At 64.0% G+C, this 10,121-nt stretch overlaps 1 protein-coding gene across 1 annotated transcript in view; it reads right to left on the bottom strand.

Annotated features, from left to right (window-relative positions):
* Positions 1–8,906, bottom strand: part of LOC119102398 (protein toll-like) — a 43,717-nt gene extending 34,811 nt beyond the window's left edge. Inside the window, 1 exon segment of the mRNA XM_037225766.1 lies at positions 8,824–8,906. The gene's annotated coding sequence lies outside the window, so the exon portion shown is untranslated.
* Between the last annotated feature and the right edge of the window lie 1,215 nt (positions 8,907–10,121).

Genomic DNA, 10,121 nt, shown 5'->3' on the forward strand with positions numbered 1-10,121 from the left:
CGTCCGCCCCGCCCCGTCCCGTCCGCCCCGCCCCGTCCCGTCCGCCCCGCCCCGTCGCGTCCCGTCCGCCCCGCCCCGTCCCGTCCCGTCCGCCCCGCCCCGTCCGCCCCGTCCCGTCCGCCCCGCCCCGTCCCGTCCGCCCCGCCCCGTCCGCCCGTCCCGTTCGCCCCGCCCCGTCCCGTCCCGTCCGCCGCGTCCCGTCCGCCCCGCCCCGTCCCGTCCGCCCCGCCCCGTCCGCCCGTCCCGTCCGCCCGTCCCGTTTTCCCGTCCCGTCCGCCCGTCCCGTCCCGTCCGCCCCGCCCCGTCCGCCCCGCCCCGTCCGCCCGTCCCGTCCGCCCGTCCCGTCCGCCCGTCCCGTCCGCCCGTCCCGTCCGCCCATCCCGTCCGCCCGTCCTGTCCGCCCGTCCCGTCCGCCCGTCCCGCCCCGCCCCGCCCCGCCTCGGCGCGCTCCAGTTGTCGGACGTCGAGCGGAGGCCCAAACTTGCAGCCGTTTGCGCCCGTGTGCCCATCCATCACGGCCCATCCAGTCGGCGCTGATGGGCTGGGACGGCTCCCAGGGGTGCCAGGCCGGCGGATGGCTGCTCGGAGCGCGGCCGGAGCCGGCGCCTCGCAGCCACGCCTCCGCACGACGCACGTGCTACCGGCCGAAGTCAGATTACCGTTTCGCGAATCTCCGGCGGAAAAGCTGGCCGTCATGAACTACCGCCGTGGAGAACACCGCGTCGTGCACGGTGCACGTGCACACGGGCCGCGCGCGGCGCTGCAGCGGGTTCTGAGTAGCGCTGGGCAGGCGAGCGGCCGGCGTTAGTTCCGGCGGTGTAGCGGCGGTGCGGACCGCCGCGGCAGCGAGCACCTGTGCAGGCCGCCGCGCGGCGCCCGCAGCTCCCGCAGCCGCGAGCGCTGGCGTCATGGCTCCCTGGAGACCGCCCGCGTCCAAACTCAACGGAAGTGAAATGAACTCACGGCGTCCGAATGCGTCCGGCGAATTTATGACGCCTCGGGGAAACTGCGCCGTCGGACTGACATTCAACAGAGTGCCTCCGGGGGGTTACCTGACACGTGCCCTGATGGGTTCTCCGAAGCGGAGGCTGGGCGGGGGCCGGCACGCCCACGATCAGAGGTCGCGGCTGGGGTCGACGTCGGGTCAGCTGCCACGCCCCGGCCGACGGCCCGGGGCCGCGGGGTCACGGTCACCGTCGCCCGGTGTACGCTCCGGCGGGTGGGCAGCCGTGAGCGAGCCGCCGGCCGCCGGCAGCGTTACGTCACTCATCACGCCAGGCGTGACGGACGGCGGCAGACGCTCCCCGACAGACGGTAGCGGACAGCACGCCTCGGTCGGAGGTCGGCGGGCCGGCCGGTGCGGCGTCGGAGCCGGCCGAGGGCGGTGCGGTGCTGTCAGGACAGGCGGCCAAGAGCAGTACAGCCAGCCGGGCTGCCTCGCCGCCGGCCGGGTCGGCCGCCGCCGCAGCCGCCGGCCGCCCTGACTCAGCGCTGTAGCGGGGCGGCGCGCACCGGCGCCGCTCCGCTCCGCTGCCGCCCGTGCGCCAGTGGCAGAGCGCGGCGGTACGGCGCGCCGGCGCGGCCATGGCGCAACCGTCAAACGCGGCGAACGCGCGCGACGGCGCCGCTTCGTCTCCCTTCAGCGCGCGGTGCGCGGCAGACGCTGCGCACTGCTGTGTCGGCGGGGCCAGGGTGGGCTGGCGGAGAACTTTGGACCTTAAACCACAGAGCGCGCATTCGCTGTCCCATTTTTCCTGAGAAACGGGCCGTCAGTTTTCGTGGAAATCCATGCAACAAATCTGCTGACGCCATGCGGTAACGGAGATGATGATAAATGGCAAGCGGCTGCGTACCATTTCGTTATTAAGAGGCACGGTTGGGCGCATGATTATTCCACTGGGTTCAAAATGAAGTCCGTGCCAGGTGACCTGACGGAGGGCTAACTCCGGGCACTAACTCCGGACACTCCTCGGTGATGCAGTCGGAGTTACGGCGGGCCGTAGCCACCTGAAGCCGTCAGCCGACCCGCTTCCTGAGCTCCTTACGAGGACAGCGGTCTTGGCCCGGCCGTCGGCCGGCGGTCTGCGGCGTTGGGCAGTTGGAGATGGCGGCCGAGACTTTCTCCGCGCGCGGTGCAGTGACCCGCGCCATTACCAGGCACGTCTGAGGCGGTCCAGACCCGATCGCATCGCGCAATAGAAACTTCTCGTCACGTTTCTACCGTTGAAGTGTGGCTTAGTGGCTTCCCAAAAAATTGGTTTTGGTGTTCCGGTGATAATTGAAGTCGTCGCGCGGAGAACTATGGGCACTTTCGACCGCTGCACGAGAAACCAGTCTCAGATACCCGAGACTTTGTACCCGTTCGTATCGACGACGATTCCGGGCCGTTGCCCAGCCAATTACTCGGCGTTTAACCTCCATCAAGACAACTAATGATGATGAGAGAACGTTCGCCGAGAACTTCACGATCCGGTCACGGCGCCGCCCGGTTTTCATGGGCCGCACGATAACGGGCCCGTGGTGGTGCCGCCGCGCGCGCCGGAGCCCGTGCAGCCCACCGCCGCCGGCCCAGTGCGACGCGGCCGTTGGATGCCATTTTTTGGCGTCGCTACATTCAGTGAACCGCTGCAGAGAGCTTTGTGTGCGTCACGCAAAGCGGACGCCGCCGAAATAGAGGTGCCTTTGGGCCAATGGTCGATGAGTCACTCGTGTCTGGCTGTTGTCAGGTCGGATCAACCCGAACCACGCAGCGGTCGAGCGAACCGTGTGGTTACTTACGGCGGTTACTTGGTTACTGCGGCCGGGGGCATGTACGTGTGGTTATGGGAACCACACTCGCGCCGCTCACTGGGCCTCCGTGCTCAGAAACCGCTCACTCACATCTCACTCACATCGCGCTCTCGCTCACGTCGTCTTTTGGTTTTCCTCGCCGCGAACTATGCAGAGGAGGCTGGTGCCTGTTGACTTGCACCCTCGCGACGCCTGAGAGGTGAGCCTCACTTTGCTCGGGTGCGTACGTGTTGCGAGGACTCCCCTCGCCGCCATGCTGCTTTGTCTGAGCGCGCAGCCGTGCCCGTTTGCTTCACGAGCGGCTCGGCGCGGCTCAGGCCGGCGGCCGGCCGTATTTGGCGCCGAGGTCAGCACTATCGGCGGTCGGCAGCTCGCGGCCGGCTGCAGCCCGTGCAGCCGTAGGCCGGCGACGGCGGGCGCTGGACGCACGGAGGACACCCCTCCGACGCGCGGCAGGGCCCGCTCACGGAGTCGGCAGCTGTCCACACGCAGGCCGGAGACGGGCGTGGGCGTGCAGCGTCGCACCGCGGGTGCGCACAAGTCAGGGATGTTCCAAGAAATGAGCTCGGGCTGTGCGAAAAGCCGCCAGAGGACGTGACGCGTGGCGGTCATCATATCAGAAGTCCTGCGTTCATTAAGCTCCTTCACGGAGCGCCTTCTAGCCAAGGTGAGCCGGCGGTGCTACTCTTCAATCATCCGTGACCTCGGTGGGTCAGGGTCGGCCCCTATCTGCGCAGTGCAATGGGTTGGGCGATGCAGCGCCGCTGAGCCGCCGGCCGCGGCGACCGGCCGGCATCTCGCGCGGGTCCGTGCGGCCGCCTGCGGCCGCCATATCGGTCGCCGCGCGGACCGCGTCCGGCGCCGACTCACCGCCGGTCGCTGCTCGCCGGGCGGCCGCCTGGTCGTCCGGTCTCCGGCTGCGCGGCGGCGTGTCGTCAGCGAGCGGCGCCGCTCACGCGACCGGCCGCGTTTTCCGGCTGCAGTTTCGACTGCAGCGGCGGCCGGCCGCCGGGCCGCCGCCGGCCGCCGGCCTCCGGGCCGCGGCCTCGCCTCGCCGGACCGCCGGGCGCGGTGTGGGCGCCCGCCGCCGATGCTGTGTTTACGCTGACTGCGGCGTGGCCTGCGGCCGGACCCCTGAGCTGGACCTCAAGCGGCTCGGCGGGGGTGAGGAGAGGAATTCAGCGCGGCTCACCTGCGGTCCTCCTCCGCTCGCGCTCTGCGACGGCGACCTGCGCCGGCCGCGTACCACGGCGGCCGAGTGCGTGTCCTGAGGCTGCCGTCCTTGGGAGCGGTAGTAGGGTTGTACACCGCTCGAGCGGCGACGGGTGCGGGCACGGCTGACCTTGGGCTGCAGACCCGGGCGCGGGGTGCAGGCGCCGCCGCAGCGCCACCTCGCGGACTCTTGTGCGCGCGGGCCGTGGGCAGCGCTTCCGCCTTGTCTGCCGACTCTGACAGCCTGTCGCTGGCGATGTCGCGGCCCACCCTTGCGCCCCCCTCCCCCCGCCCACGCGCGCTCACTCACACACTCACCCCAGATGTATCAACAGCGCGTGCTTACTCAGCCCGGATACGCTGGCACGGCCGGCGCGGCCCCGGTATTCCCAGCCAGCAGGCTGTCCTCCTGCAGGGTGTCTGCTGGTGACAGCCACCGTCCTGCTCCGACTCGGCCGGGCCAACTCCGCCGCGGGCCCGCCGCTTGTTTACCGACCAACGAATGTCCCGCTTCGGGTTTGCCAGCGCAGGGCGTCTGTTACCGCTCTACTGGTGGCGTATGCTGCCTCGGCATCCTGAGTTATCACGGCTGCCAGCGGCAGTCGCGTTCGTTTCGCAAATCGGCGTCACAGGCGAGCATAAACACAAACACAGTACACAGCCAGACGACCGGGTCTGCCGCTCAGACTCACCTTACGAAGAGTCTGCCAGAAACGGATTTTTTGTTTGCGGCGTTTGCGGCACTGAAATGTGCTGCAGGAGCTATCCATTTATCTGCCAGGCTGCACAAACAGCGTTGGAGACATGTAATGTTGATAAAAAGGGCCACATGGGCACGTCCCGCGGTGCACGTTCGCCTGCTGCAAATTCTGCCCATGGCCGCTGTTCGGCAAGTGATGTTTGCTCGGCGACCCTGGCCGGCCCGTCCCGACCTCCCGCCGGCTTTTCCTGCTCGCGTTGCTGGGGCACTCGCCGCGCGCAAAAGCGCGCCAAGCGAAGGGCGGAAAAAGGCGCCAAAAGGCAAAGTGGATAACTTCCTCGAAGTTTTTGTAAACGTTGCATCGGCGAGCATTTGGCGAGACGTGGCGTCGTCCTGTTCTTGAGGCACCGGTTTCCCCTTAGTCATTGTCTGACGTCAGTGGGAGAGTCGTGCCACGGAGCTCCGTACGCCAGCCAACGGGACTGAGGCGTGGCCGACGGCTGAGGCTCAGCATCAGACTGCGAGGGCAGTGTGGCTGCCTCTCCGGGTGCCGTGGCGCCGCTCGGTTACCTGGCCTCTCCGGGTGCCGTGGCGCCGCTCGGTTACCTGGCCTCTCCGGGCGCCGTGGCGCCGCTCGGTCACCTGGCCCCGCCCGGTCACCTGGCCCCGCTCGGTCACCTGGCGCCGTCCGGTCACCTGGCGCCGCGGGCCGGGGCCTGAAGCCGGACACCCGAGAACGGTGCAGAGGGTCGTCGTCCGCAGGAGTGAGCCGGCGCTCGGTCGGCTGGCGGGTTCAGCGCGTCTCATTCGCCTTCACCGCGCGCGTCGGGTTTGCGACAATGTTGTATGGTGTGGGACCAAATACTTGTGGGGGGTCCGTTACTACTCATGTATCTTAGACCGCTGGTCTGGCCGTGATTCCCCGCCAGTGCCACATCGGCCTCCAGGGCAGGTGACTCCCCCGCCAGTGTCGCATCGGTCTCCAGGGCAGCGGACTCTCCCGCCAGCGCCACATGGGTCTCCAGGGCGAGTGACTCCTCCGCCAGTATCACATCGGTCTCCAGGGCAGGTGACTCCCCCGCCAGTACCACATCGGTCTCCAGGGCAGGTGACTCCCCCGCCAGTGCCACATCGGTCTCCAGGGCAGGTGACTCCCCCGCCAGTGCCACATTGGTCTCCAGGGCAGGTTAATCCATCGGCAGTGCCACATCGGTCTCCAGGGCAGGTTAATCCATCGGCAGTGCCACATCGGTCTCCAGGGCGAGTGACTCCTCCGCCAGTGCCGCATCAGTCTCCAGGGCAGGTGACTCCTCCGCCAGTGCCACATCGGTCTCCAGGGCGAGTGACTCCTCCGCCAGTGCCACATCGGTCTCCAGGGCAGGTGACTCCCCCGCCAGTGCCACATCGGTCTCCAGGGCAGGTTAATCCATCGGCAGTGCCACATCGGTCTCCAGGGCGAGTGACTCCTCCGCCAGTGTCACATCGGTCTCCAGGGCAGGTGACTCCCCAGCCAGTACCACATCGGTCTCCAGGGCAGGTGACTCCCCCGCCAGTGCCACATCGGTCTCCAGGGCGAGTGACTCCTCCGCCAGTGCCACATCGGTCTCCAGGGCAGGTGACTTCCCCGCCAGTACCACATCGGTCTCCAGGGCAGGTGACTCCCCCGCCAGTGCCACATCGGTCTCCGGGGCAGGTGACTCCATCGGCAGTGCCACATCGGTCTCCAGGGCGAGTGACTCCTCCGCCAGTGCCACATCAGTCTCCAGGGCCGGTGACGCCCCCGCCAGTGGCACATCGGGCTGCAGGGGGAGTGACTCCCCCCCCCCCAGTGCCACATCGGTCTCCAGGGCAGGTGACTCCATCGGCAGTGCCACATCGGTCTCCAGGGCAGGTGACTCCATCGGCAGTGCCACATCGGTCTCCAGGGCAGGTGACTCCATCGGCAGTGCCACATCGGTCTCCAGGGCAGGTGACTCCATCGGCAGTGCCACATCGGTCTCCAGGGCAGGTGACTCCATCGGCAGTGCCACATCGGTCTCCAGGGCAGGTGACTCCATCGGCAGTGCCACATCGGTCTCCAGGGCGAGTGACTCCCCCCCCCCCCCCCCCAGTGCCACATCGGTCTCCAGGGCAGGTGACTCCATCGGCAGTGCCACATCGGTCTCCAGGGCAGGTGACTCCATCGGCAGTGCCACATCGGTCTCCAGGGCGAGTGACTCCCCCCCCCCCCAGTGCCACATCGGTCTCCAGGGCAGGTGACTCCATCGGCAGTGCCACATCGGTCTCCAGGGCAGGTGACTCCATCGGCAGTGCCACATCGGTCTCCAGGGCAGGTGACTCCTCCGCCAGTGCCACATCAGTCTCCAGGGCAGGTGACTCCCCCGCCAGTGCCACATCGGTCTCCAGGGCGAGTGACTCCCCCCCCAGTGCCACATCGGTCTCCAGGGCAGGTGACTCCCCCGCCAGTGCCACATCGGTCTCCAGGGCGAGTGACTCCCCCGCCAGTGCCACATCGGTCTCCAGGGCAGGTGACTCCATCGGCAGTGCCACATCGGTCTCCAGGGCAGGTGACGGCCGCGCCAGTGCCGCATCGGTCCCCAGGGCAGGCGATTTGCATAGTTTGGCGACATTGGTCATAATTCACATGTCTCTAGTCAGGGTCGATTTGTATTTGTGTGGGCTCTGCCCCCCCCCCCCCCCCTCTCGCACAATGTTGATTTGGATCCCGATGTTGGTATTTTCATCTAATATTGTCTGTTGGAATGTCATGAGTAAAAAGTTTTGGACGGGGTTAAAAATCACACTAAGCATATCTTTTGGAGGCAATATTTGCTGGTCTTGACTATGCTGCTGAAACAAAGGACTAATCGATGAATGATACAAACGTCTGATCTGTCCTCCACCAAAAATAGAGTGGACTGAATCTATTTAGATGCGCGTATCTGGGGACGTGGTGTTTCTGGCCTTCGGGTCGGCCTCCGCGGTTCTCTACAAATCGGCGTTCCTGCCTGTCTTCTTGAGAAACCCACAGATCGCGGCTTGTGACCTCGGGTCTTGTTATTTTACTATATGGCCTCGTTCTTTGTGATTTTTTTTCTTAACTCTAGAAGCTTTGCTAAGATGTTTATTCACTGGCTATGGAAGTCTTGTTAAGGTCTTTGTTGAATGTTGCCTGTGACTGGTCAGCCCGTGTAGGCTCGGTTTGGATCCTGGGTCTTGTCAGCCGTCAACCAGGATCCGTGACACCAATTCCCTGTGTTTGTAGATCGTTCCACAACACACGAGGCCAACTGCTGTCACGAGCAGGGCTCGTTCGTCCACACGCACGCCGAAATGGCTTGGCTCGTATTGTTCTGTTTGGCTTGGCCCAGTGGGCAGCCAACATTGTCGGGAGCTGACGCCTCACCAGGCCTGGAGGCTCGCGCTCGGATTGCTCCTTTGTTGTATCGCCTTGTAAGCAATGGCGTACTTCTTTCAGCGTTTAATAAGCGCCGTCTGGCCAAACATGATGGAGCAAACCCAAATGAGGACGGAGACGAATTCTCGATGCGGGAAATCGGTGGTATCCGTCGGGATGAGACGTGTTTTAGTCGTCACCAAGTGAGGAGGACCTACGCTCAGGAGACGTATTCCCGGCAGGCCTACTCCCGGCATACCTCCCACAGCCTGATCGAGAACAGGCTTGTCCACTCGAAGATAAGCTTCGTGTTCATTATCCGATTTCAGAGATGACTTCGCATCACCAGAGCAGTAATAAGGAACGGCCCCATACGCCCGCGACTGAGAAAGCGTCCCGCCGCCCGTCTGGCGCGGGAGCGTTGTCATCGTCGCCAGATCCGACTGAGCCATCGCGATCCGCCTCGTCAGATCGTGATGGCCCCGATTCGTAGCGCCGGACCCGCCTCGCGAGGACGCGCGGACGGGAACGCAGTGCCGCGTCGGCACCTGCCGCTTTCCAGGTCAGGTGCGGCGCCACCTGACGCGACTGAGGCCCGCCACGGCCGTACTACCCGGCCTTGAACACAGAACGCGCTGCCGACAGTCGGGCCGGGCTGCGCCGGCTCCGGTTGTCGGCAGCGACGGCCGCCGGTCGTCGCGGGGCGATCGGGGCTCGCACTCACCGGCGCAGCAGCGGCGCGTCGCTCCTCCGTCGGAAACGTCGTGCACTGCTCCCGCGCGCCGCGCCCCGCGCCCTCGGTGGCACCGCCGAACTGCACTGCGCCGCGCCGGCGCCAGCCGCCGGCCGCCAGCCGCCGGCCGCCGGCCCCATGACGTCAGCGTGACGTAGGCAGGCGGCGACGGCGGCAGGCAGTGGCCCGGCGCGCGTGTTTGGAAATGCTAAAAACACAAATCAATTGTCTAGGGTTTTTTTGTCAACTAAGCCTTCATGTCCAAAAAAGCGCTTCGGCAATCGCGACATTTCACTTGGAAATTGCCAGGGACCATAAAGAGACCCTGGTAACTTGCAGTGAACTGTTGTTTCTGGTTATTGCTAAGGCTTTCTTGGAGTTATTACAGTTACCCAGCAAAGTGCAAGGAGTGGTCGCGTGCCTGGCTTCTGGATTGTGTTGGGAGCTGAAAACGTGGGGGAGGTGTTTTTCCGGAAATTGATTTGAAATTAAAAAAATGAGACTGAAAAAACGGACTCGGTTCCCTCTAAAAACTAAAAGTTGATTTATTGTTAACTTGAGCCTGTACTTGCCATCATTGCACTTATGATGGGACCATCCTCAGCTGTCCTGTTGATTAGGACTAGATACGCTTTATTCAAGATAATGCACGACTAAACTCGACTGGCACGCCAAATGCAACATCGGTGAGAAAAGAAGACGTGTCTCATCCATTGTCATAAATCGGAAAGTATTAAACTTATGATTCATTTTAAATGATGGTGCAAACTAGGGCGTTCGTCTGTCGTGCCGCTGTGAGTTTGATATTACCAATGAGAGCTTCGGATACCGCGTACCTGTGAATTTGTTGTACGAATCAGAACAGTCGGATGTTGCGCTGCTGTGAGCTTGATGGTAAAAACACTTGTCGGCTGTTGTATTGCCGCTATAGGTTGGTATAAACCGGAGCTGTTATCCGTTGCTGCGCAACCGCGAGTGTGATTTTAAAACCGAGTCTATCGGCTGTTGTGTTAACTTTTGCCGCCTACAGGTGAATGCGAGACGGGTGCGTAGTCGATGAGCACAGCATGTCGCCGGTCGGTCGGACGTCTTTGGTAAAGATGAAATCGTTTCCACCGATGTGTCGTAAGATTGTTCTTGCATTAGGAACGGCAAAAGCGATAACTAAATGCTGTGTTTTTATGGATGGAAAGCCTGGGAGTGGGGTTTTGAATAAAGCTGAGGTGGCTGAGATAACGTTCTAAGTACTATCACAATTTAAATATGTGAATTTCTCCCGGAATCGGGCA

Source organism: Pollicipes pollicipes, unplaced genomic scaffold (genome assembly GCF_011947565.3).
Source record: "Pollicipes pollicipes isolate AB1234 unplaced genomic scaffold, Ppol_2.1 Scaffold_5724;HRSCAF=6776_pilon_pilon_pilon, whole genome shotgun sequence".
NCBI classification, from domain to species: domain Eukaryota; kingdom Metazoa; phylum Arthropoda; class Thecostraca; order Pollicipedomorpha; family Pollicipedidae; genus Pollicipes; species Pollicipes pollicipes.